Raw genomic sequence first — 27,094 nt, 5'->3', positions numbered from 1 at the left:
AAACCCCGAGGGAGGAACCGCGGGGCGCCTGCCCTAGCTAGGGAGACTCCCACGCCCTGATTTCTGTGGCTTGACTGGGGGGGCGGTGTTGCTGGTGCTGCTGGTGGAGGTGCAGGGCGGTGGCAGCTGCCACTGCAGGCCCAGGAGCGAGCAGGGTGGGGCAGAGGGCAGCGTGCAGGACAGTATGGAAGGTGAAGGGCCTGGGGTGGATGGCAGAGGCGGGGATGATGTGGATGGGGTGACTGGCAAGGAAGGTGGCCGGGTGGCCAGGGACGATGGAGTGAGGTGCGACAGGGAGATGGGCGTCAGGTGGGGCTGCGGGTGGGCATAGGGGTGGATGCCAATGGTGGCGGTGGCAGCCAGGTGGTGCTGCAGGATGGCGTGCTGTACCCTGGTAATGGAGGTGGTTTAGGTAGTGGGCAGATGCTGCAGGTGGATGGGCTGCAGGGCAGAAGTGGCGGGGGGCAAGAGCAGCCGAGGCAGAGAAGGCCTTCACTTGCTTGGCCAGCAGCTGTTGTTGGATGTGCTGCGGCGCGGCCTGCTGGAGCTTGCTGGACTTCTCCATCTCCTCAGGCTTGAAGGTGATGGGCTGGCTCTCCAGGGGGGCCAGCAAGGCGACCTCCGTCCCCTCCTGGACTCCATGCGGGTCTTGGACAATCTCCCAAGGGGAGGGCCGAGGCCCGAGGCCCGCAGGCTCCCTTACCTGAGGAGCTGGAACACTGGACTGTACGCTTTCCTCCTGGTCAGCTCTGTGGGTAGTGTGAGGCCCACGACTGCACAGGCACCTGCCCCAGAAAGTGGGTGTCGCCATTGGCAGAGAGGGCGGGGCCTGCAGGCAGTGGGCCTGTCAGTTGGAGTCGGGCCTGTCAGTTGGAGTCTGGCCTTGATCGGCCCAAGGTCCAGTTACCAGACATGGATGGGGGGTTAGTCACTGTGGAGGAGTGCAGGGCTGAGGCACTGGGACAGAGGGGAGCTGAACTGAACTGGGTTTTAGGAGTGGAAGGGCTGCATCTGCAGAGGGGCCCTGGGCTGGAGGTGTGGCGAAGTTCCACCTGGCCCGGCTAGGCCCCGCCCCTTCCGCCAAATTGCCCCCTCCCCCGCGCCACATCTGCACACAGGCGCAAGCAGTCACGTAGTGTACGCTTCCCACCCCGTGCGTGCCTCAGTCCATGTTCCAGCTGTGACGAAGGTAAGGAGCGGCCTTCGGGCTCGGGCCCTGAGAGATGGTTCTCTGGGGCCTGAGGCCTGAGGACGGGCCATGTTCGGCCTCCTCTCCGCCCCAATGACCCCGCCGCTGCCCCACTCTCGAACTCCCTTGGTCCGGTGGGGCCTTCCCCTCTCTCCCGTGACCCAGCCTGGCCCCTCCCCTCCTCCCCACTGCCCCCCCACCCCCCACATCCTTCTACAGGTCTCTTCTCCCCTACCCCTCCCTTCCTCTCTTCCTGTCCCCTCTTCTCCCTCCTCTTCCTCCCCACCCCGCCCGCTGCCTCTCCATCTCCTAAGATCTGTTCTGCCCGCCCAACCTTCTTTCCCTTGGGACCGGTGTTGGGTGGAGGCTGTGTGTGTTTCTGTAGTGTGCAAACCATAATGAAGTGTAATCTTTTCCTCCTGCTAAACCTCCAGAGCATCAGGTTGCAGCCCTGCCTTTGTCCTCGGTGGTTTGGGGCCCGAGGACTCACCCACTGCCCTCACCACTCCAGACCACCACCTTCTGGGATGCCAGACACTTAGCACCAGAGGCTCCTACCTGGGACATCCGGCTGCCACACTCCGTGACACGAGGCTGCTGCCTAGGACTCCGCACGTCCACCCAGGATGCCCAGCTGACCATGCCCAAGGCCTTCCTGCAGCTTGACCGGCAGAACTAACGGGGCCCAGCAGGTAAGGAGGTCTACAGAAGTGAGGAGAAGCATCACCATCGACTGGGGGAAAGGGGAGGGCCGGCTGGGCAGAGGTTACCCAATGCACCAGAAAACCAGGGTCGGATATATATAGTGTCATTGTTGAAATTGTGGATGTTGAGGTTTGTGTTACTGTTTGGCATCCGGTTCGGAACGGTTAGGTGATTGATAGTGTTGTGTCAAGAAAGCCATTGGCTTTTCAAAGAGATACTGCAGTCCTCAGACCATTTTCCCTTTCACCACTTACCCTGCCTGGGAGAAATAGTCACTGTCTATTTAAATGCAGTTTTTGGTATCTTCAACTCATTCTGGGACCGTTTCTTTGCCGTTTGTTTGTTTGTTTTTTTTTGTACCGGGGATGGAACTGCTGGGGACATTGTGCTTGGGAGGCAGGCGGTGGCACCACTGAGCTAAATCCCTGGCCCCTGGGACTGTTTCGTCTTGGCACATCCTTGGCAGATACAGAGGACACACATTTTTTGCTTGATTATCCATTTTCAGTTCTTTGGCTTATCTACCTAGGCATTACTAGTAAGTGAAACGTCTTTCCTTCTTGTTGAGAAAGTACCACACTGTTTCCTACACGGGCCGCCACAGGTGTTAGCTTGCACGCTTCTGATGAAAGGTGCTCTAGTCGGAATGTTGGGGAACCTCACCCGTGCATAGAGCTTGTTTCCTTCCTGATTGTGATGTGTGAAGCGCCTGTTTCTGTGTTCATGTGCGAGGGTGGAGGGAGTCCTGTGACATTCCTAGAGGAATCAGGTCATTTTCTCAGTTGTCCGGTTTCAGGTCCCACATTCGGTGAGGCGACTGTCAGCAGAACCACAGCTCTTCCCAGGAGAGGGTTCATAACATCAGGCTTTGTGATCTCCTTCCCTTGGCTGTGCAGCAACAGTCTGATCCCTGTGTGCTCACAGCACTCTTTGCCCTTTCCCACGCTGCATCAACTCCCTTTTCATGACCAGCTACTGTAGGTCAACAAATCCTACCTTTTTTTTTTCCAGTTGTCTGTTCAGAGCTTTGCCTCCACCAGTGAAGCATCCCCGTATTCTTTGTGGAAGGTGGGCTGAACAGCAGTCTGTGGCCACCACTTTGGCCTTGCTCCCACCTGCCGCAGTTTCCCAAAAACCTCCCCATGGATTCTGTGAGCCAGGTCACTGAGGTGGGTGTGCATGGGTCTCTGTGCCCCAGTGCCGCCGCCTGCACTCCCACCCTCATGCCTGTGGGATCCCTGTCCTCTGCATGGCTCCTGCTTCTTCCTGGATGTGCTCCTTCCAGTTACGCTCTCCCGTTCCCCCCACCCCCCCACCCCCGGGCCCTTCTGCTCTGGGTCTCTTCAGCCCAACCCTTCAGTTCGCACCGGCCTCCTGCATTCATGCTCTTCCACACTCACCCCCCTTTGGTACACAGGGCAGCCACGGGTTTTTCAGATCCCAGTCCTCCCCTATGCCCTGCTTGTCCGTTTCTGTCACAGCCTCAGTCATCTCCTGAGCCCCGAGCACGAGCTCTGTGCACAATGCATGTATGTTTTCCAAATTCCACCCACCGACTGCATCTGCCTGCATGTTTGCTCCCCAGTTCCACACTGGGAAGTCAGTTCCTCTGGTCAGGGCCATCTCTATTCTGACCCTGATGGCGTTCACGTTGGAAGGGGAGTAGCAAAGCTGACAAACCCAGACAGACAGACAGAGGGGGGAAGAGTGTCATGTAGCAGGTATTAGAAGGTAACATTCCAGGACTGGATCTTAAGACCTGGAAGTCACTGAAAAAAGACAGAGTCTTCACAGACACACAGGGCAGCCAGACTCTTGATTGGGGCTTCAACGGAAGGGATCTAGAATTGACTATGAAAAGGGGGGGGACTGGGTGCTCACAGAACTAAGAGAATAGTAAGCTTTTATGGATTTGCTGGGTGGGGGGGTCAAGTCCAGCAATTTCCGATGCAGGAGTACAGTTCCAGAAAATGTTTCTTGTGTTACAGGTGGTGCGTGGGGTGGTCACGAACAACTCGTCCGTGAGGTGGTTGAACTTAGGGTTATGATCCTAGGTATTTTTGTGGTATCAGTTGTAATGTGACCTTTCTTTTCTGATGAGATTCAAAAACTGTTTTATTCCTAGTGAGCCCAGCTAATGTTTTGTCAGTTTCATCTTTTAAAAAATAACTCAGCTTTGTTGATCTTTCCTGTTTTTCTATTCTGTCATTTATTTTCTTCTCTGATTCTTTATTTCCTTCCTCCTACTAACTTTGGGCTTAGTTTGTTGTTCTCTTCCTATTTTTTTGAGATGTAAATTTAGGTGGTTTGAGGTCTTGTTTCTTATGGTAAGCTTTTACTGATATAAACTTCCTTTTCTTAGTAGTACATTGTAGTATTCCATTAGTCTTGGTTTGTTGTGTTTCCATTTTTGTTTGTCCTAAGTTGTTGTGATAAAGAAATAATGCACAACAGGGCAGGCCTTTGTCTGTTGCCCCCCCCCCCAATGTTTTTCCATAGGATGTTCTGTTCAAGCAGTGTAACTGTTTGTACTTCAGGATGCTTATACCTAAGGTTTCAAGAATGTTCTGTTAACTCTGCCCATCTGCCTCAATGAGCATGTTCACCCAGTAGGTGGGCCCACCCCCTACCCCAGAGATCTCTATGTAAGGTTGCTTGCATTACCATTCAGGGCTTTAGCCTTCAGAGTATGAACTCCTCTGAGTCCTCTAGCATAATAAAAAATCCCTCCATCTTTCTGAGCACTGCTTGACTTCTTCGCCACCAGAGACGTTCAGATAGCTAACATTGGTTGTAACACAGAGCTATAAAACTTGGATGTGAGGCTGAGCTGTCGCACTTTGCTGTAACAGTTGTTTTTTTTAATATCTTTCGGATTTCTTTCTTTGACCCATTTTCGGCTTAGGAAATGGTGTTTAATATCTACATATTCGTGCACATTTTAGTTTTTCTCCTACAGCTGATTTCTTGGGTAATACCACTGTAGTCAGAAAATATTCTTACAGTGATTTCAGTCTTCTCAAATTTACTAAGAATTGTTTTGTGACCTAATATGTCCTCCATCCAGAAGAGTGTTTTGTGTGCACGTTTCCTCTTGTACTTTTCAATGGCATGTTCTGGACATATCTTTTGCAGTATAAATTCAAGTCTTTATTGATTACTATCAGGATGATCTATCTGTTGTTAAAAGTAGGGGATTAGGGCCAGGGATTTAGCTTAGTGGTTTTGTCACCTGCTGCGCAAGCACAGGGACCTGAGTTTGATTCCCGGTACCAAAAAAAAAAGTAGGCGATTAAAAGTTAATGTTTTTGTATTGCTGTTTATGTCTCTCTTCAGATCTATTAATATTTTTTCATGTATTTAGGTGTTCCAATCTTGAGTGTATATATGTATTTGCATTTTTTATGTTCTCTTAATAAATTGACTCATTTACCATTATCCAATGAATTTGACTCAGAGCAGAAAAAACTTTAAAGTTCCTTTTGCCGGATAGAAGTAGATGAAGTTGCTGACTTACAAACAAGTTCATTCTCAGAGAATGTTTGTAAATCAGATTCATTCCTAAGTCTGACAAAGTGAGTCTTATACAATACACCTGCAAAAGTTTGCAACTTGAATGTTTGTAATTTGGGGACTTACTGTATACCTAGGTGTGCTGTTTTTTGGTTTCTATTTGCATAAAATAGCTACTTCCATCCATTGACTTCCCATCTCTGAGTGTCCTTAAAGCGTTTGCAATCTTTTTTTTTTTTTTTTTTTTTGATACCAGGGATCAAACTCGGGTCCTTGTGCTTGTGCAGCAGGCAATGAAACCACTGTGCTAAATCCCAGGCCCCTTAAAGCTTTTGTATCTTGAAGGTAGCAGCAGTTTTTTTTGTTTTGTTTTGTTTTGCACTCAGCCTTTGTGTGTCTTAGAATTGAAGGATTTAATAAATTTACATTCCAGTTAATTATGGATATGTGTGGGTTTATTATGGTTATTCTCTTAATTGTGTTATTTATTTATTTATTTATTTGCTGATTTATAGTTCCTTTGTTTCTGTATTGGTCATTTGCTGTGTTTGTGATTTGTTTTTCTTTTTAAAAATTTTTTATTGGGCCAGGCATTTAGCTCAGTGGTTCTGCCGCCTGCCTCGAAAGCTCAAGGTCCTGAGTTTGATCCCCGGTACCAAAAAAAAAATTTTGATTGGTACATTTTACATATGTGTAATGATGACATTCAACATAGGGAATTTGTACCTGTACATGATATAGCTTTCTTCTTTTTTTCCCATTCCTTTCCCCTCCCTTCCTCCCCTCTTCCCTCATTTTTTTTTTTTTTTTTTTTTTTTTTTTTTTTTTTGTGGTACCAGGGATCAAACTCTGGTCCTTGCAGTTGTGAGGCAGGCAGGGGAAACACTGAACTAAATCCCTGGCCCTTCCCCTCCTTATTTACAAAAGCTTTTGTTTCCATTCTTTCTTTCTATTCTTTTTTTCTTGTTCCTTTTTTTCCTTTTCTCTTCCCGGTCCCTTGTTCCTCTTCTCACTTGAACACTTTCTTCCCATTTCCCTATATCTATTACAGATTTCTTTACAGTTTTGGTTTCTCATGCCAGAGAAAGAATGGAATGTTTAAACATGTGTGTCTGATGGATTTCACTTGAGTATGGTTTCAAGATACATCCTTTTATCTAGAAATGTCTCAAGCTCATCCTTCTTTATTGCACAGTATCATCCCATTGTATAAAAAAACCCCCACATCTTTTTTTATCCACTTATCAGTTGATGGGCATGTGGGCTGTTCCCAAGATTTAGCTATTACGAACTGTTCTGCTATAAACATGTGTGCCTATATCACTGTGGTATGATGCTTTTAATTCTTTAAGGAAGATACCAAGAAGGGGGCTAGGTGGTTAAATGGAACCTCTAGTTTTATTTTTTGAGGAATCTCCACACTGATTTCCATAGTGGTTGTACCAGTCTGCACTCCCACCAACAGTGGAGCAGGGTTCCTTTTTCCCCACAGCTCCACCAGCATTTGTTATTGGTTGATTTCTTGATAACAGCCATTTTTTCTGGAGTGAGATGGAATCTCAGTGTTGTTTTAATTTGCATCTCTTGAATGAACAGTGATGTTGAGCATGTTTCCATATATTTATTTACCATTTCTACTTGTTCATCTGAGAAGTGTCTATTCATTTTAGATGGTCTTTTTTGGATTGGGTCTTTACATTTAGGGGGTCTGATTTTTTTAAGTTCTTTATATATTCTAGATATTAGTCCTTTGAGGAACAGCTGGCAAAATTTTTTATCACAGTGTGAGTTGTCTCTTCATGCTGTTGGTGGTTTCTTTTGCTATGCAAAAACTTTTTAATAATATGAGATCTGGGTTGTTGATTCTTTGTCGTATTTCCTGTGCAATCAGGGTTTTGTTCATAAAGTCTTTGCCTACACCAGTGTCTTCAAGAGTTCTACCTACTCTGTCTTCCAGTAGATTTAGTGTTTCTATTTTAATATTAAGGTGTTTGATCCAATTAGATTTTAGTTTAGCGATGGTGAAAGATACAGGTCTAGTTTTAATCTTTGGCATGTGGAAAGGCAGTTTTTCTGCACCATTTATTAAAGAGGTTATCATTCTTCCAGTGAAAGTGTATGACTCCTTTGTCAAAGACAGGGTGGCTGAGTGTGTTTGGAGTTGTTTCTGGATCGTCTAATCTGTTCCATTGATCCTTTAGCCTGCTTTTTTGGGCCAGTACCGTGCTGTTTTTATCACAGTAGCTTTGTAGTATAATTTCAAGTCAGGGATTGTGATGCCCCTGCCTTGCCTTAATTGCCCAGAAATACTTTTGCTACTCTAGGTATCTTCCGGTTCCAAGCAAATTTTAGGATTGTTCCTCTAATTCTTTGAAATATGCTATTGGTATTTTATTTTACTTTTGGTACAGGGGATCGAATGCAGGACCTTGTGCTTGCAAGGCAGGTGCTGTGCCACTGAGCTAAATCCCTGGCCAGATATTGGTATTTTGATTGGGATTGCATTATATCTGTATGACAGTTGTGGAAGTATGGCTGTTTTCACTATATTGGTTCTTCCTACCCAAGAACAAGGGATATCTTTCCATTTTCTGATATCCTCTTTGATCTCCTTTTTCAGAGTGCTGTAGTTTTCAATATAAAGGTCTTTCACTTCCTTTGTTAGATTGATTCTTACGTATTTCACTTTTTTGGATGTATTGTGAAAGGTGTGATTTCCACAATTTCTCTCTCAGTGAGTTTGTTATTTGTGTAAGGAATGCTATTGATTTTTAAGTGTTGACCTTCTATCCAGCTATGTTACTGTATTTGGTTATTAAATCTAGAAGTCTTTTGGTGGCATTTTTGGGGTCTTCTATGTAGAGTATCATGTCATCTGCAAACAATGACAGTTTAAGTTCTTCCTTTCCTTTCTTTATTCCTTTTATTTCCCTTGTCTAATTGCTCTGGCTCATGTTTCCAGAACTATATTGAATAAGAGTGGTGACATGCCGGGGATTTAGCTCAGTGGTTCTGCTGCCTGCCTTGCAGGCACAAGGACCCAAGTTTGATCACCAGTACCACAAAAAACAAAAGAAAAGAAAAGAAAAGAAAAAAGAGTGGTGACAGTGGACATCCTTGTCTTGTTCCTGATTTTAGAGTGAAAGTTTTCCGTTTTTGTCCATTTAGTATGATGTTGGCTGTTGGTTTGTCATAGATGGCTTTTATCAGATTGAGATAAAGACTATCTATTCCAGTTTTCTGTAGGGTGTTGGACTTTGTCAAATGCTTTTTCTGCATCTATTGGTTTTTCTTGGCTGTGTTTTATATGGGGTATTACAGTTATTGAGTTGTGCATGTTGAACCATCCCTGCATCTTTGAGATGAATCCTGCTTGGTCATGTTGTATAATTTTCTTGATGATTTGCAGCATTCTGTTTGCCTGTATCTTATTAAGGATTTTTGTGTCTACGTTCCTTAGGGAGATTGGCCGGTAGTTGTCTTTTTTTTTGGTTGAATCCTTCTCTGGTTTTGGAGTTAAGGAAATGCTTGCTTCCAGGAATGAATTGGAAGCATTGCTTCCTTCTCAATTTCATTAAAGAGTTTCGGAAGTAGCAGCATTAGGTCTTCTCTACATTTCTTGAAGAATTCAGCAGTGAATCTTTCAGGACCTAGACTTTTCTTTGTGGGTAGATTTTAGTATATGTGCTGCCGAAGTGAGCACTGTTGGTAGATTTTAAATTATATCTTCAATTTCATTGGCTGATATTGGATTGTTTAAAATTTTTATATCATCTTTGCAATTCATACAAATCTAGGATTATGTCCATTTTTTCTCAATTTTCCATCTTATTAGAGTACAGGTTCTCGAAGTAGGTACTGATGATCCTCTGGATTTCTGCGGGATTTGTTGTGATTTCAACCTTATCATTCCTAATTGCATGGATTTGAGTCTTTTTTTCCTTTTCTTTTATAAGGTTGGCTAAGGGTTTGTATATTTTGTTTTATCCTTCAAAGAACCAACTCTTTGATTCATGGATTCTTTGTATTTTTTTAGTCACAATTTCATTAATTTCTGCTCTGATATTTATAATTTCCTACCTTTGGGTTTGGATTGCTTTTCTCAGACCTTGGGGAGCATCATTAGCTTATTTATTTGAGTTCCCTCTGTTTTCCTGATGTGGAAATTCACCTCTATACACTTCCCTCTTCAGACTGCTTTCATTATGTTCCATAGGTTCCAATATGTCATACTGTCATTATTGTTTGATTATAGTAACTACTTGCTTCATTAATTTCATCTGTGACCCTTTGATCACTCAAGATCATTATTCAGTTTCCATATGTGTGCATAATTTCTGTTGTCTTTTGCCATTGCTTTCTAGTTTCATTATGATCTAATAATATAGATGGGGTAATTTTGATTCTTTTGCATTTATTTCTGCATGCTTTATGGGTTAGTATGTGGGCTGTTTTGGAGAAAGTCCCATGTGCTGCTGAGAAGAATGTGCATTTTGTTGGTTTTGGAAGGAATACCCTGTAGACATCTATTAAGTCTATTTGTTCGAAGGTTTGATTCAACTCTTTGACTTTTTTTGTTGATTTTTTATGGTCTAGTTGATTAAAAAGGTGAGCAGGTCCCAGCCCCCAGCGGAAGCCCCCAGCCTCCATCCCAGGCTCCTAGGGCAGTGAAGCTCAGCCAGTGCAAGCACCCGGAATGAAGCTTCCCTGCTACCATCCCAAGCTCCTAGGCCCAAGAATGTGAGATGGTCTCAGCACCTGGAGGGAAGCTCCCCAGCCTCCATCCCAGGCTCCTAGGGCAGTGAAGCTCAGCTGGTCCCAGCATCGGGAAGGAAGCTCCCCACCTCCATCCTAGGCTCCTAGGGCAGTGAAGCACAGCTGGTCGTAGCACCTGGAAGGAAGTTCCGCGGCTGCCATCCCTGGCTCCTAGGGTCAAGAAGGTGAGCTGGTCCCAGCACCAGAAGGGAAGCTCCTCTCCTCCATCCCAGGATCCTAGGACAGTGAAGCCCAGCTGGTCCCAGCATGAGAAAGGAAGCTCCCCGCCTGCATCCCAGACTCCTAGGGCAGTGAAGCTCAGCCGTTTCCCGCACCCAGAAGGAAGCTGCCTAGCCTCCATGCCAGGCTGCTGGGGTAGTGAAGCTCACCCAGTCCCACCACCAGGAAGGAAGCTCCCCAACTGCCATCCCAGGCTCCTAGGGCCAAGAAAGTGAGCCGGTCCCAGCACCCGGTAGAAAGCTCCCCACCTCTATCCCAGGCTCCTAGGGCAGTGAAACTCAGCTGGCCCCAGCACCCGGAAGGAAGCTACCCCACTGCCAACCCAGGCTCCTAGGGCCAAGAAGGTGAGCCGGTCCCAGCCCCAGAAGGGAAGCTCCTGCGATGCCGTCCCAAGCTCCTAGGTCCAAGAAAGTAAGCAGGTCCTAGCACCGGGAGGGAAGCTCCCCAGCCTCCATTCCAGGCTCCTAGGGCAGTGAAGCCCAGCTTGTCCAAGGAACAGGAAGGACGCTCCCCCACTCCATCCCAGGCTCCTAGGGCCAAGAAGGTGAGCAGGTCCCAGCAAGCGAGTGAAGCTCCTAGTCTCCACCCCAGGCTCCTAGGGCAGTGAAGCCTCACTGGTCCCAGCATCGGCAAGGAAGCTCGCCGCCTCCATCCTAGGCTCCAATTCATGTTCCTGACGTTTGGAGTGTGTCTCTGGTGTTTAGGGTTAGGGTTCTTCTTTTGGTAAGTGTCATGGAGAGTGTGCTGAAGTAGAGGTACCCGAAAATGATTTCTGGGCAGTAGGGTTTGTGTCACAGCAGTTCGGTTTCGGGTTGGTGATGGCACGTGGATCAAGGACCGGTCGTTGGAATGTGAGTAGGATTGTTGGAGTTAGGATCATTGTTAGGTAAAAGATAGTGTTCTGTTACCTGTCCCTGAACATTTCAGTGTGTCTGTGAGGGTTAGTGTTAGGGCTACCATTCCAGCTAGGGTTTAGGGGTAGGGTCGGGGTGATAGATAGCTTGAAATTGAAATGCCTGTGTCTTCAAGTGTGGGGTAGCAAGTCATTAATGTGTAAGTACATGGTGAGGATTGGGGAAAATGTAGAATTCAAGTACCTCGGTGTTGGAATTTGGTCCTGCTCCTTAGGGTTATGTTTAGGCCTAGGTTCCGGTTTAGGGTTCGAAGATATGTTCCTGAGGTTTGGAGTGTGTCTGTGATGTTTAGAGAAAGGGTTCTTCTTTTGGTAAGTGTCATGGATAGTGCTGAAATAGCGGCACCTGAACATGACTTCTGGGCATTACGGTTTGTGTCAGAATTCGGTTTAGGATTCGGGATCTCACGTGGATCAAGTACTTGGTTATTGGAGTGTGAGTAGTATTGTTAGAGTTAGCCTCAGTGTTAAGTAAGGGGTAGTGTTTTTTTTCCATGTTTCTGGCCATCGCAGTGTGGCTCTGATGGGGAGTGTTGTGTTCCCGTTTTAGCTAGGGTTAGGGTTTGGGTTGGGGTGATAGGTAGCATTGAAATTGCAATGCCTGTGTCTTCAAGTGTGGGTTTGAAAGTGAGTATTAGCGTAAGTTCGTGGTGAGGGTTTGGTGTAATGTAGAATTTCAAGTCCCTGGGTATTGGAATGTGGTCCTGCTGCATAGATTTCGGGTTAGGATTCCTTTTAGGTTTAGGGTTCCAATGCATGTAGCTGAGGTTTGGAGTGTGGGTATGAGTTTTAGGTTTAGGGATCCTCTGTTGGGAAATGTCAGATAGTGCAGAAGCCCAGGTCCCTGAAAATCACTTCTGGACAATACGGTTTGTGTCCGAATTCAGCTTACAGTTAGGGATGGCACGTGGATCAAGTACCTGGTTATTGTAGTGTGAGTAAGATTGTTCGTGTTAGGATTATTGTTAGGTAAGATATAGTGTAATTTTATGTGTTCCTGGACTTTGCAGTGTGTCTCTGATGGGTAGTTGTAGGGTTAGCGATGTAGCTCGGGATAGGCTTAGGTTTGGGGTCCTAAACGGCGTTGACACTGAAATGCCTGTGTCTTCCAGTGTGGCTTGCGTGTTAGTACCAGCATAAGTCCGTGCTGGGGGTTAGGGATAATGTAGAATTTCAGTTTCCTGGGTATTGGGATTTCATCCTGCTGCTTCGGTTGAGGGTCAAGATTAGGAGTAGTTTCCGGGTTGAAATTCATGGACCTGACGTTTGGAGTGCGGGTATGAGCTTTAGGGTTAGGGGTCTTCGTCTGGTAAGTGTGATGGATAGTGCTGAACTAGAGTTACCTGTCAATGACTTCTGGGCATTAGGGTTTGTGTCACAATTCACCTTCCAGTTAGGGAAGGCACTTGGATGAAGCACCTGGTTATTGTCGTGTAAGATGGTTAGAGTTAGGATTATTGTTAGGGACAGTATAGTGTATTGTTGCATATTCCTGAACATTGCATTGTGTCTCCGCTGGGCAGTAGCAGGGTTAACGTTGTAGCTACGGTTAGGGTTAGGGTCGTGGTCATAAACAGCGTGGACAGTGCGATGTCTGTGTCTTCCAGTGTGGGTAGGAAAGTTAGTATTCGCGTAATTTCACGGTGAGGGTTAGGGATAATGTAGAATTTCCAGTGCCTGAACAGTGGAATTTCATCCTGCTGCTTCGGGTGAAGGTTAGGATTAAGTTTAGCTTTAGGGTTCCAATACATGTACCTGCCGTTTGGAGTGTGCGTAGGATTGTGAGATGTAGGATTAGTGTTCGGTAAAGTGTAGTGTTTTCTTGCAAGTGCCTGAACCTTGCAGTGTGTCTGTGATGGGTAGTGGTAGGGTTCCCGTTGTAGCTAGGGTTAGGGGTAGGGTTGGGGGTGATAGATAGCTTTGCAGTTGAAATGCCTGTGTCTTCAAGTGTGGAGTAGAAAGTTAGTACGTATTATGTAAGTACATGGTGAGGGTTTGGGATAATGTAGAATTTCTAGTAGCTTGGTATTGGAATTTGTTCCTGCTCCTTAGGGTTAGGTTGAAGCTTAGGTTCCGGTTTAGGGTTCCAATTCATGTTCCTGACGTTTGGAGTGTGTCTCTGGTGTTCAGGGTTAGGGTTCTTCTTTTGGTAAGTGTCATGGAGAGTGTGCTGAAGTAGGGGTACCCGAAAATGATTTCTGGGCAGTAGGGTTTGTGTCACAGCAGTTCGGTTTCGGGTTGGTGATGGCACGTGGATCAAGGACCGGTTGTTGGAATGTGAGTAGGATTGTTGGAGTTAGGATCATTGTTAGGTAAAAGATAGTGTTCTGTTACCTGTCCCTGAACATTTCAGTGTGTCTGTGAGGGTTAGTGTTAGGGCTACCATTCCAGCTAGGGTTTAGGGGTAGGGTCGGGGTGATAGATAGCTTGAAATTGAAATGCCTGTGTCTTCAAGTGTGGGGTAGCAAGTCATTAATGTGTAAGTACATGGTGAGGATTTGGGAAAATGTAGAATTCAAGTACCTCGGTGTTGGAATTTGGTCCTGCTCCTTAGGGTTATGTTTAGGCCTAGGTTCCGGTTTAGGGTTCGAAGATATGTTCCTGAGGTTTGGAGTGTGTCTGTGATGTTTAGAGAAAGGGTTCTTCTTTTGGTAAGTGTCATGGATAGTGCTGAAATAGCGGCACCTGAACATGACTTCTGGGCATTACGGTTTGTGTCAGAATTCGGTTTAGGATTCGGGATCTCACGTGGATCAAGTACTTGGTTATTGGAGTGTGAGTAGTATTGTTAGAGTTAGCCTCAGTGTTAAGTAAGGGGTAGTGTTTTTTTTCCATGTTTCTGGCCATCGCAGTGTGGCTCTGATGGGCAGTGTTGTGTTCCCGTTTTAGCTAGGGTTAGGGTTTGGGTTGGGGTGATAGGTAGCATTGAAATTGCAATGCCTGTGTCTTCAAGTGTGGGTTTGAAAGTGAGTATTAGCGTAAGTTCGTGGTGAGGGTTTGGTGTAATGTAGAATTTCAAGTCCCTGGGTATTGGAATGTGGTCCTGCTGCATAGATTTCGGGTTAGGATTCCTTTTAGGTTTAGGGTTCCAATGCATGTAGCTGAGGTTTGGAGTGTGGGTATGAGTTTTAGGTTTAGGGATCCTCTGTTGGGAAATGTCAGATAGTGCAGAAGCCCAGGTCCCTGAAAATCACTTCTGGACAATACGGTTTGTGTCCGAATTCAGCTTACAGTTAGGGATGGCACGTGGATCAAGTACCTGGTTATTGTAGTGTGAGTAAGATTGTTCGTGTTAGGATTATTGTTAGGTAAGATATAGTGTAATTTTATGTGTTCCTGGACTTTGCAGTGTGTCTCTGATGGGTAGTTGTAGGGTTAGCGATGTAGCTCGGGATAGGCTTAGGTTTGGGGTCCTAAACGGCGTTGACACTGAAATGCCTGTGTCTTCCAGTGTGGCTTGCGTGTTAGTACCAGCATAAGTCCGTGCTGGGGGTTAGGGATAATGTAGAATTTCAGTTTCCTGGGTATTGGGATTTCATCCTGCTGCTTCGGTTGAGGGTCAAGATTAGGAGTAGTTTCCGGGTTGAAATTCATGGACCTGACGTTTGGAGTGCGGGTATGAGCTTTAGGGTTAGGGGTCTTCGTCTGGTAAGTGTGATGGATAGTGCTGAACTAGAGTTACCTGTCAATGACTTCTGGGCATTAGGGTTTGTGTCACAATTCACCTTCCAGTTAGGGAAGGCACTTGGATGAAGCACCTGGTTATTGTCGTGTAAGATGGTTAGAGTTAGGATTATTGTTAGGGACAGTATAGTGTATTGTTGCATATTCCTGAACATTGCATTGTGTCTCCGCTGGGCAGTAGCAGGGTTAACGTTGTAGCTACGGTTAGGGTTAGGGTCGTGGTCATAAACAGCGTGGACAGTGCGATGTCTGTGTCTTCCAGTGTGGGTAGGAAAGTTAGTATTCGCGTAATTTCACGGTGAGGGTTAGGGATAATGTAGAATTTCCAGTGCCTGAACAGTGGAATTTCATCCTGCTGCTTCGGGTGAAGGTTAGGATTAAGTTTAGCTTTAGGGTTCCAATACATGTACCTGCCGTTTGGAGTGTGCGTAGGATTGTGAGATGTAGGATTAGTGTTCGGTAAAGTGTAGTGTTTTCTTGCAAGTGCCTGAACCTTGCAGTGTGTCTGTGATGGGTAGTGGTAGGGTTCCCGTTGTAGCTAGGGTTAGGGGTAGGGTTGGGGGTGATAGATAGCTTTGCAGTTGAAATGCCTGTGTCTTCAAGTGTGGAGTAGAAAGTTAGTACGTATTATGTAAGTACATGGTGAGGGTTTGGGATAATGTAGAATTTCTAGTAGCTTGGTATTGGAATTTGTTCCTGCTCCTTAGGGTTAGGTTGAAGCTTAGGTTCCGGTTTAGGGTTCCAATTCATGTTCCTGACGTTTGGAGTGTGTCTCTGGTGTTTAGGGTTAGGGTTCTTCTTTTGGTAAGTGTCACGGAGAGTGTGCTGAAGTAGGGGTACCCGAAAATGATTTCTGGGCAGTAGGGTTTGTGTCACAGCAGTTCGGTTTCGGGTTGGTGATGGCACGTGGATCAAGGACCGGTCGTTGGAATGTGAGTAGGATTGTTGGAGTTAGGATCATTGTTAGGTAAAAGATAGTGTTCTGTTACCTGTCCCTGAACATTTCAGTGTGTCTGTGAGGGTTAGTGTTAGGGCTACCATTCCAGCTAGGGTTTAGGGGTAGGGTCGGGGTGATAGATAGCTTGAAATTGAAATGCCTGTGTCTTCAAGTGTGGGGTAGCAAGTCATTAATGTGTAAGTACATGGTGAGGATTTGGGAAAATGTAGAATTCAAGTACCTCGGTGTTGGAATTTGGTCCTGCTCCTTAGGGTTATGTTTAGGCCTAGGTTCCGGTTTAGGGTTCGAAGATATGTTCCTGAGGTTTGGAGTGTGTCTGTGATGTTTAGAGAAAGGGTTCTTCTTTTGGTAAGTGTCATGGATAGTGCTGAAATAGCGGCACCTGAACATGACTTCTGGGCATTACGGTTTGTGTCAGAATTCGGTTTAGGATTCGGGATCTCACGTGGATCAAGTACTTGGTTATTGGAGTGTGAGTAGTATTGTTAGAGTTAGCCTCAGTGTTAAGTAAGGGGTAGTGTTTTTTTTCCATGTTTCTGGCCATCGCAGTGTGGCTCTGATGGGGAGTGTTGTGTTCCCGTTTTAGCTAGGGTTAGGGTTTGGGTTGGGGTGATAGGTAGCATTGAAATTGCAATGCCTGTGTCTTCAAGTGTGGGTTTGAAAGTGAGTATTAGCGTAAGTTCGTGGTGAGGGTTTGGTGTAATGTAGAATTTCAAGTCCCTGGGTATTGGAATGTGGTCCTGCTGCATAGATTTCGGGTTAGGATTCCTTTTAGGTTTAGGGTTCCAATGCATGTAGCTGAGGTTTGGAGTGTGGGTATGAGTTTTAGGTTTAGGGATCCTCTGTTGGGAAATGTCAGATAGTGCAGAAGCCCAGGTCCCTGAAAATCACTTCTGGACAATACGGTTTGTGTCCGAATTCAGCTTACAGTTAGGGATGGCACGTGGATCAAGTACCTGGTTATTGTAGTGTGAGTAAGATTGTTCGTGTTAGGATTATTGTTAGGTAAGATATAGTGTAATTTTATGTGTTCCTGGACTTTGCAGTGTGTCTCTGATGGGTAGTTGTAGGGTTAGCGATGTAGCTCGGGATAGGCTTAGGTTTGGGGTCCTAAACGGCGTTGACACTGAAATGCCTGTGTCTTCCAGTGTGGCTTGCGTGTTAGTACCAGCATAAGTCCGTGCTGGGGGTTAGGGATAATGTAGAATTTCAGTTTCCTGGGTATTGGGATTTCATCCTGCTGCTTCGGTTGAGGGTCAAGATTAGGAGTAGTTTCCGGGTTGAAATTCATGGACCTGACGTTTGGAGTGCGGGTATGAGCTTTAGGGTTAGGGGTCTTCGTCTGGTAAGTGTGATGGATAGTGCTGAACTAGAGTTACCTGTCAATGACTTCTGGGCATTAGGGTTTGTGTCACAATTCACCTTCCAGTTAGGGAAGGCACTTGGATGAAGCACCTGGTTATTGTCGTGTAAGATGGTTAGAGTTAGGATTATTGTTAGGGACAGTATAGTGTATTGTTGCATATTCCTGAACATTGCATTGTGTCTCCGCTGGGCAGTAGCAGGGTTAACGTTGTAGCTACGGTTAGGGTTAGGGTCGTGGTCATAAACAGCGTGGACAGTGCGATGTCTGTGTCTTCCAGTGTGGGTAGGAAAGTTAGTATTCGCGTAATTTCACGGTGAGGGTTAGGGATAATGTAGAATTTCCAGTGCCTGAACAGTGGAATTTCATCCTGCTGCTTCGGGTGAAGGTTAGGATTAAGTTTAGCTTTAGGGTTCCAATACATGTACCTGCCGTTTGGAGTGTGCGTAGGATTGTGAGATGTAGGATTAGTGTTCGGTAAAGTGTAGTGTTTTCTTGCAAGTGCCTGAACCTTGCAGTGTGTCTGTGATGGGTAGTGGTAGGGTTCCCGTTGTAGCTAGGGTTAGGGGTAGGGTTGGGGGTGATAGATAGCTTTGCAGTTGAAATGCCTGTGTCTTCAAGTGTGGAGTAGAAAGTTAGTACGTATTATGTAAGTACATGGTGAGGGTTTGGGATAATGTAGAATTTCTAGTAGCTTGGTATTGGAATTTGTTCCTGCTCCTTAGGGTTAGGTTGAAGCTTAGGTTCCGGTTTAGGGTTCCAATTCATGTTCCTGACGTTTGGAGTGTGTCTCTGGTGTTTAGGGTTAGGGTTCTTCTTTTGGTAAGTGTCACGGAGAGTGTGCTGAAGTAGGGGTACCCGAAAATGATTTCTGGGCAGTAGGGTTTGTGTCACAGCAGTTCGGTTTCGGGTTGGTGATGGCACGTGGATCAAGGACCGGTCGTTGGAATGTGAGTAGGATTGTTGGAGTTAGGATCATTGTTAGGTAAAAGATAGTGTTCTGTTACCTGTCCCTGAACATTTCAGTGTGTCTGTGAGGGTTAGTGTTAGGGCTACCATTCCAGCTAGGGTTTAGGGGTAGGGTCGGGGTGATAGATAGCTTGAAATTGAAATGCCTGTGTCTTCAAGTGTGGGGTAGCAAGTCATTAATGTGTAAGTACATGGTGAGGATTTGGGAAAATGTAGAATTCAAGTACCTCGGTGTTGGAATTTGGTCCTGCTCCTTAGGGTTATGTTTAGGCCTAGGTTCCGGTTTAGGGTTCGAAGATATGTTCCTGAGGTTTGGAGTGTGTCTGTGATGTTTAGAGAAAGGGTTCTTCTTTTGGTAAGTGTCATGGATAGTGCTGAAATAGCGGCACCTGAACATGACTTCTGGGCATTACGGTTTGTGTCAGAATTCGGTTTAGGATTCGGGATCTCACGTGGATCAAGTACTTGGTTATTGGAGTGTGAGTAGTATTGTTAGAGCTAGCCTCAGTGTTAAGTAAGGGGTAGTGTTTTTTTTCCATGTTTCTGGCCATTGCAGTGTGGCTATGATGGGTAGTGTTGTGTTCCAGTTTTAGCTAGGGTTAGGGTTTGGGTTGGGGTGATAGGTAGCATTGAAATTGCAATGCCTGTGTCTTCAAGTGTGGGTTTGAAAGTGAGTATTAGCGTAAGTTCGTGGTGAGGGTTTGGTGTAATGTAGAATTTCAAGACGAGTCCTTGAGGAGACAGAGGAGGCAGCGAGAAAGGCCGGAGCACCTGCAGCTGGCCCATGGAGGTGGCGCCCAGCAAAGATGCAGACTGCTGCACCACAACTCCCAGGGCTCCTCTCCTGGACTCCCGGGCCCCCGCCCCCCGCGCGCCTGCGTGCGCCCTGACCGCGTTAGCGGGGAGCCGTCTGTCCGTGGGAACACGGGACCTTTTGCCCAGCGTCTCCGAGCTGAGAGCCGCGCTGGCTGCGGGCAGCTGCGAAGTGGGCGGAAACGGAGGGGGAGCTGAGCCTGGCAGGTGAGTAGGAGCCGCACGGGGTGCCAGCTTGCTTCTCTGTGCCTCAGCGGTGTCCTCTCCTAGGTCGGTGGTGTGAGCGCGGGAGTCCCGGTGCGGGGAGGCGGGCCGCCCCTCTGGGAAGCCGCACTGCGGTTGCCCCCGCTGTTGCCCAGCTGCTCCATAGCGGCCCGGGTCCTGTCCCCGTTGGGCGGGAGAGATATCCTACCCGGCCTGGCCCGGCCTGCGAGCCCAGCGGTCTGTGCTGCAGGTGGCCTGGGCAGGCGGCCGCCCCCTCCTCTCGGGCCCCCGCGGGCGGGGGTGGCGCAGGAGCCCGAGATCCGGGGCCAGGCGCCTGCAGGGGCCTGTGGCCAGAGCCGGGGCCGGGGGTGACCGGGGCCGGGGGCGGGGTGGGGGATCACTCGGGCTTCCGCCCATGCCCTGACTACGTTGCTAGATTTTTTTTTTTTTTTCTGATATCCCGGGACACTTCCAAAGGCACTTTGGGTTAGTTTGATAGTTTCCCTGTGCTACCTGATTGTTTAGAGCATTGGTGTCCATATTTGTAAATGAGATTGTATAGTTCTTTTTCCTCCCGTCTTTTTTGTGAGCTCCTAATTAGAATTATGCTCTCCTTGGTGATTAAATCGGGAAACTTGTCATCATTATCTGTTGTTGAATGCTGTATAAATTGAAATAACCTCCCAGATATTTCTGGTCTTTAGAAAGCAAAAGGTAATAGATAAAATTGCGTGTCTTCAAAATTTAAATTTTCAAGGAAAAGCATATTTAATATTACTTGTATATAAAATAGTAATTGTTGACAAATAGTTGTGTGTTATTAATTTCTACTAAACTAAAATATTCACAATATGTGGAATCTTACTCTGATAAATTCTTAACAGAAAAATTTGGATTTAAACATACAAAGTCTGATGTAAGGAATGATATTTATGATACATATGCCATCATCATATTTCATATCATATGATCTGAGTAAGAATTCTGTACATTTTTAGCAATTATATGTGGTGAACCATTTCCATATGTCAGGTAATATTGATTTTATTTCCATTATTTTAATTCTGACTAGTTTCATTTTAGTTTTGCAATAGATGAAAATTGTTATAGTTTATTTGATAATAGAATGATTCACACCTGTGTCTTCTCTATAACTCTGTGTTTCCTATTGAAAATGAGTACTTCTCACTTCAGTTTCATCTAGTTTTCTTTTTCAGTATTACATTTAACACCAATCAGTACTTATTCACTTCCTGGTGCACTTTCAAGGATTATTTCCGAGTTTCTAACATTTATAATGCTGAAGCTGAATTGTTTCAGTACTGGTTTCATAAGGAACGTGATTAAATTACTAGGTAGTTATTTGCCTGAACAGTTAAAAAAATATTTCCCCTCCCACTGCAAAAAGAGAGTTTATGAATCCATGCAGTAAAATATATAACATTGAGAATATTTAACTAAATGGGCATTTTATTCCTTTGACTATATGTTTATCCATGTTAAACTGCTTTGTCAATTTTTAAAATATCATCATTGGATATTTTATGAGAATTTTTTCTATGGTCATCAGAAAGATATGGGAGGCAACTAGAAATTGTCATAGTTTAATGCATGTTAATTAGCTCGATTAACCCATTCTCTTAAGTATACAAATTATAAGATGTCATCTTGTATAGTGAAAAGGTATAAAATTTATCTTTGTTGATTAAAAACAAGTTCATTAAAGAAAAAAAGTCATACATTATAATATGGAATATATATCACAAATGCCTGTTATATTTGATTAATAGCACAGTTTGCCACTAAGGAATAAATTAAAAGCAGAATAAATCATTCATTTAATTCTGAGGCACATGGACTTACTAAAGACTATGATTCCAACTCCAACACCTTTCAACTTCAGTTTTTCTCCTTTCCTTCCTTCTCCTTTTGCCTCCTACCCTCTTTTTTTCTTTTCACTTAAGCATAGGAAGTTAAGTTGAGCAGGATAGATTAGGAGAATACTTTACTTGTATATAAAGGTGGCACTATGATGTTGGGCCTGGATCTGGGTTTTGTACATATAAAACATATTGAAATTGTCGTTTATAAAATATCAAATATATTCCTAGATAAAAATATTCTTGTTTACATGATTTGATGTGTTAGTATAGGTTTTCATAGCAGGCTACAAAACCACTACGGATGGGAAGCTATGATCCTAGTGCATAAGAGTGAAGGGTACTTTGTAGATGAGCAGGGGACAACTCAGATAGCATGACACAGTGACATGATGAGGTCTAGATGGAAGAGAAGCCACACATATGTGAGCAAACAACGTGGTGTGCCTCTTTCAGTTGTTACCTAGTAAAAAGAGAATCTGGATGAAGCACTTCAGTAGGCTTGCTTGCTATTTCTTTCAGTTTTAATTTGAAGGTGTAAGCATTACTAGATGAGATAGATTAGGAAAATATATAAAGAATAAAAAAGTCAACTTTTAAAGCATCTAAACCAGTTGCAGAAACTCTGCTATTACTACTTTTTTCCTTTTCACAACAGTGAGATCAGTATTTTTCAGATCATACTCTTTATTAGTTCATGTTTATAGTACACAATATTTACTTTCCTTGCAGAGAATTGTTACATGAACACAACACATCTTAATTCCTTTTTTGTCCCCTTTCCCTTCTCTCCCTCCCCCCTTCACCTACCTTTTGATCCTCCCCCCTTTTTTGGTCGATGTTTGCAGTACATAAGTTTTGCATACTTGTGTGGAATTGGTATATTACACTTCTTCATTCCTTTTTGCATCTCTTTCCCTCCTCCCATCCCTACATTTCTTGATCCTCTTCCCCTTTGAGAAACATCTATCTCCCTACTTCCTGCGAGTTCTCTTTTATTTTAATCTTCATTAGGTTTTCTCATATAAGATAAACCATGTGATAGTGAAACTTATGTGCCTGATTTAATTCACTTGATATTACGGTCTCAAGACACATCAGGTTTTCTACAAATGACTCAAGTTTACTTTTCTTTATGGAAGAGTAGTATTATCTTGTGCAAACACCAGATTTTCTTTATCCATTCATCTGTTGATGGACATACAGGCTGCTTCCAAGATTGAGCTATCATGAACAGTGCTGCTGTAAACATGGGTGTACATCTATTACTGTAATATGGTGTCTTTAACTCTTTCAGGAAGATACCCTGAAGAGGAATAGCTAGGTCAAGTGGAATTTCCAGATTCAGTTTTTTTGAGGGAATCTCCACACTGATTTCCATCTTTATCCGTTCATCTGTTGATGGACCTACAGGCTGCTTCCAAGATTGAGCTATCATGAACAGTGCTGCTGTAAACATGGGTGTACATCTATTACTGTAATATGGTGTCTTTAACTCTTTCAGGAAGATACCCTGAAGAGGAATAGCTAGGTCAAGTGGAATTTCCAGATTCAGTTTTTTGAGGGAATCTCCACACTGATTTCCATTATAGCAGTTGACATTCTCACCAAAAGTGCAGAAGCGTTCTTTTTCTCTCTGCAGTCCTTGTCACCATTTGTTTTTATCTGATTTCTTGATGATGGCCATTCTAACTGGGATAAGATGGAATCTCAGTGTTGTTTTAATGTGAATTTCTCTAAAGGCCTGAGATTTTGAGCATTAATTCATGTACTTATTAGTCATTTGTACTTTTTATGTGAAGCATTCATTCATTTCAGTTTTTCATTTTTGATTTGGAGTTTTTTCTTTTTGAGGATCTAATTTTTGTTAGTTCTTCCTATATTCTAGACATTCGTCTTCTGTCTGAAGAAAAGCTGGAAAACTTTTTCCCATTCTATAGGTTGACTTTTAACTCTGTTTTCTGTTTCTTTTTCTGTGCAGAAGTTTTTAATTTGACATGATCCCATTTGTTGATTCTTGGTATTATTTCCTGTTCAACCAAGATTCTGTTCAAAAAGTCCTTGCCTGCTCCTATGATTTTTTTACATTTTATTTTTAAGATGACTGAACCGCATAGATAATAAATATTTGATTAAGATCAATGAATGTAAGTTTCAGGTTTTTAAACTCTGAAGTCCAATTTCTTTATAATTTAACATAATATTTAAATAAAAAGATAGTATTCTCCTTCATCTGCTACTGTGATACCATATCATGCTGAACAAATCTATAATCCTGACATGTACTGAACTGCTACCACTCATAGAGAAATGAGAGGGCAGAAGGGGTTATCAAGTAAATTACTGTAATTAAATTATTTTCTTTTTATATTACATCCACATTTGAACTACAGAAATGTTTTGAAATCATATGAAATGAAAACAAAGTTTTCTTGTTTCACAGAGATAAATTTAATTCCCCTGAAATTTTACATGGCTTTGTGTGAAGCCCATTTTACTATACCATCATTCTGAATTACATCCTTCAAAGAAAAAGACAGACTGTATTTGTAAACAAAAGATCCATTTCATTAGAAGCCAGGGCTCTTTTAGCAGGAATATTTGTCATATGAAGCAATTAAACAGCAAATGTGACAAAATTACAAACTGATATAATATTCATTTGAAAGTTAATGTCAAGAAAACATGTATCTCATACATAAATAACTCAAAAGAGAATTTCCCAAGGTTAGCTGTATTTGCTTGTGACTGTAGTATTTACGCTAAAAAAAATAAAACTTGCTTCAGATGTACTTTAAGACATACTCTTTTAGTGCTTAAACATATTCAAAATGATTTCTTAAAATTGACTGATCATAAAGTGGTTTGGCTTCTTGTGTGTTGATATGGCTATGTGCTTAATGGATACATGGACATCTGTAAGAAGCATTTCTTCTTAATAAAAAATTAAAAGAATTTGCATTTGTAATATGCATGTGCAGATAGTTTGCTGTTTAATTGTTGCTTTAAAATAGATGCTTCCTAGAATATCATTACTTCCTCCAGTTTATATGATGATGACTACAACAAGCATGCTAGTGCTAATAAGCCACCATGTGTCACACACTGTACAAAGCGATTTGTATACAAATTCTCATTTAACTCTTATACTGATGGTGTATTATCTTATCAGTTTAGGAAACAAAATAACAAAGCAATTATTTTTAAAAGTTCAAAAAAGGTGACTATGAACTTTAAATTTTACTGGGCCTAGAAGCCCATGCCTGTAATCTCAGCACTCTGGGAGGCTCAGGTAAAAGCATGGCAACACCGCAGTTGGCCACTCAGGGAACCCCTAGCTCACAATGAGAAATAGAAAATCATAAGGTCTTGGGATGTGGCTCACAGTGAAGGCCCTGGGTTCAGTCCCCCATGCCAGAAAATAAGAACCTTAACTTTCTATCACTCTCTTAAATGTGAACATGCCTTTGATACCTGTGTTTGTCTCACAGAAAACTGTTCCAAAATAACACCAGGAACATAATTTCAAACACGGAATAATGCGCAGAATTATGAAAGTGTTCTATCTGAAATCCTGTAACAATAAAGCATTTTATCTGAAAAATGATTTCGATAAAAGTTATGTAACTCTTCTAACCTCAGTAAAAGATATTTGCAGAGACTCTCCACCTGTTACTAAGCTACAGAAAGACATCGATGGTTCCCATTACTTGAATTTTAAATGACAAAACCATCGAATAAGCTGACCTAAATCATGCATTATGGAATGAAATCAGTTAAGTGGTGAGGTTTATACACACACAGACCCACACACACATTGTTGGCGGTCTCTCTAAAGGGAGACCTGAGACCCCAGGGAGCACTGACCTTTAAAGAAAGAAAAGGAGACAGCCTGGGGGATGAACAGCAGTTTATTCCTCTGACACTGTTCGACAATCACAAAGGGAAGAAGTAAGGGTTTTATACATGTAGGAAAGCAGCTTAGTTATTCTGGCTATCATCTTTCTGATTCTAACCTCTGGTGGCAAGTGACTTCAAGTGACTCATAAAAGCTACAGGCGAATTCACAAGTCCCTCGTTTCCATTCACCAATCCCATACACCAAAGAGCACACTGCAGCCCTCTTCTTATCAGATGGTACCAAGAAAGCAGGGCGACTTCAGCCGAAATCAAGCCCACCGGCCCAACACAAACATCACAGATGTACATAGTGGATCCTATCTCTCTCACCACTCGTAGAGTCATTGGGTCGTGGTCCTCTGATCCTGGGCAATGGTAAATAAGAAAACTAGAAAAATCTGCGCCCCCCCCCCCCCGTGAAACTTTTACAATGTCACTTAAAGTTTTCTGGCATTCTTTTAACAAACAGAATTTCCCAGAAATGACTTAATTTTCTCAGTTAACAAACTTCTTGTGATCTATTCTTACAACTAGATAACTAAATTCTACAATTTCCCACAACACATGAATCTTTTTTAAGTGGCACTGAAAGAGTTTGGTTACTTACTTGTTCCTGTGCACCATGCAGACGAGGACAAGAGAGTGGAACATGCTTATTTCATGACTTCATCAGCAGGATCTCAGAAGAAGCAAACATATGTGCCACACCATGCATCTTTTGGAACTCTGACCTGCAGGTTTGAGTTTTTCCTGAACATTATTAAGTAGTTTAAATTTTAGATGATGTTGAAGATACTGTCCCAAATCTTACCAATGTTTTCAATAATAATAGCAACAATAATAATAATTTTGAGGACTACAGGTCTATTGAATATTTAAAGTATTTAAAAATTGTGTGCATTCAAGCTAAAGTATATGATATTGAAATTTCTAAAATTAAAATGTCAGACGGATGTCTTAAGTGTTTTAGCATTACTGTATATAATCCACAATTCATATATGAGACTTTACTCAGATCTTTTTATACAAGCAAACAAATTAACAAATAAGATATCTCATTTGAAAAGTTCCCTTCCATCCTTCCTGGAAAGTTAAAAGTGTCTCTTTTGACAGTACGCTGAGAAGTACAGCATGTAAATGGATACCAGCAACAAGTTCTTATAAAATCTCCAGAGTGCTAGCACAACCTACAAGTACCACTTTACTTATTAAATTCTCAAGTTCACTAATCCTCAGCCTCCCTTTCTGCATTAGGCTGCTGGAATTGCGTAACCAGTTGCTAGAGTTTTCCCCAAGCAGTATACTCTCACTTTATTTTTCAGAACATGATGACCATGTTAGAACAGCAGCTAGCATTTACTACATGTGTACTCCTACTCTGTAAAGGCACCCTTAAAATTGCATATTTAATCCTAACAAGTAGGCTCTGCTTATTTACACACTTTTTAGAAGAGGAAACAGAAGAATAAAAAAATAGTAAGAGATAGAACCAGGAATTGTGTAGTCATATCTGCGATATACATCTTAACTGGATAATATATTAACTCTAGAGTTGTCGACTATTTGGATTTATCAAAATATAAACTAGATCTAGGGCTGCTAATACCAAAGTTGAACCTGGAGTTAGAGCCTGGAATATGGACATGAGGCTTGGAGTCTATTGTTCCATTAATCAAAGCAGAGAGAAGTCATTTTCTTAAAGTCATAGCAAATGTTTTTCATATTTATAAAGTAATTTATGAAGTAGAGAATTTAAGGTATGGAAAAGTCTTGATGGATAACTCAGCTGGGGGCAAAGTAAGCCAAATAAACTCATTGTCTGTTTCTATAACATCAAATTAAGGTAATTAATAGAATTACCAAATATCCTAGTTTGCATAAAGTAATTCCAGTTTGTATTTGTGGCTCCAAAGTAATTACTGATTCTTTTTACACTCAAAACTGTTTTTGTTTGAGTTACATATTAAATAGTTATCTTAATATTCTGTATTTCTGCAACTATTAAATA

General features: G+C 43.3%; 1 protein-coding gene across 2 annotated transcripts in view; it reads left to right on the top strand.

The window, feature by feature from the left end:
• The first annotated feature begins 1,100 nt into the window (after positions 1-1,100).
• The window catches only part of LOC147822405 (cadherin-12-like), an 82,389-nt gene continuing 56,395 nt past the window's right edge, over positions 1,101-27,094 (top strand). For both annotated transcript variants that reach the window (XR_015445716.1, XM_087196872.1), the window contains exon 1: positions 1,101-1,881. The gene's annotated coding sequence lies outside the window, so the exon portion shown is untranslated. The remainder of the gene's footprint in view (positions 1,882-27,094) is intronic.

Source organism: Heterocephalus glaber, unplaced genomic scaffold (assembly GCF_053883595.1).
Source record: "Heterocephalus glaber isolate CG9 unplaced genomic scaffold, H.glaber_assembly_v1.0 deba00001625, whole genome shotgun sequence".
Classification (NCBI taxonomy): Eukaryota; Metazoa; Chordata; class Mammalia; order Rodentia; family Bathyergidae; genus Heterocephalus; species Heterocephalus glaber.
The sequence above is the reverse complement of the archived record's forward strand: the minus strand, read 5'-3'. Positions and strand labels throughout refer to the sequence as shown.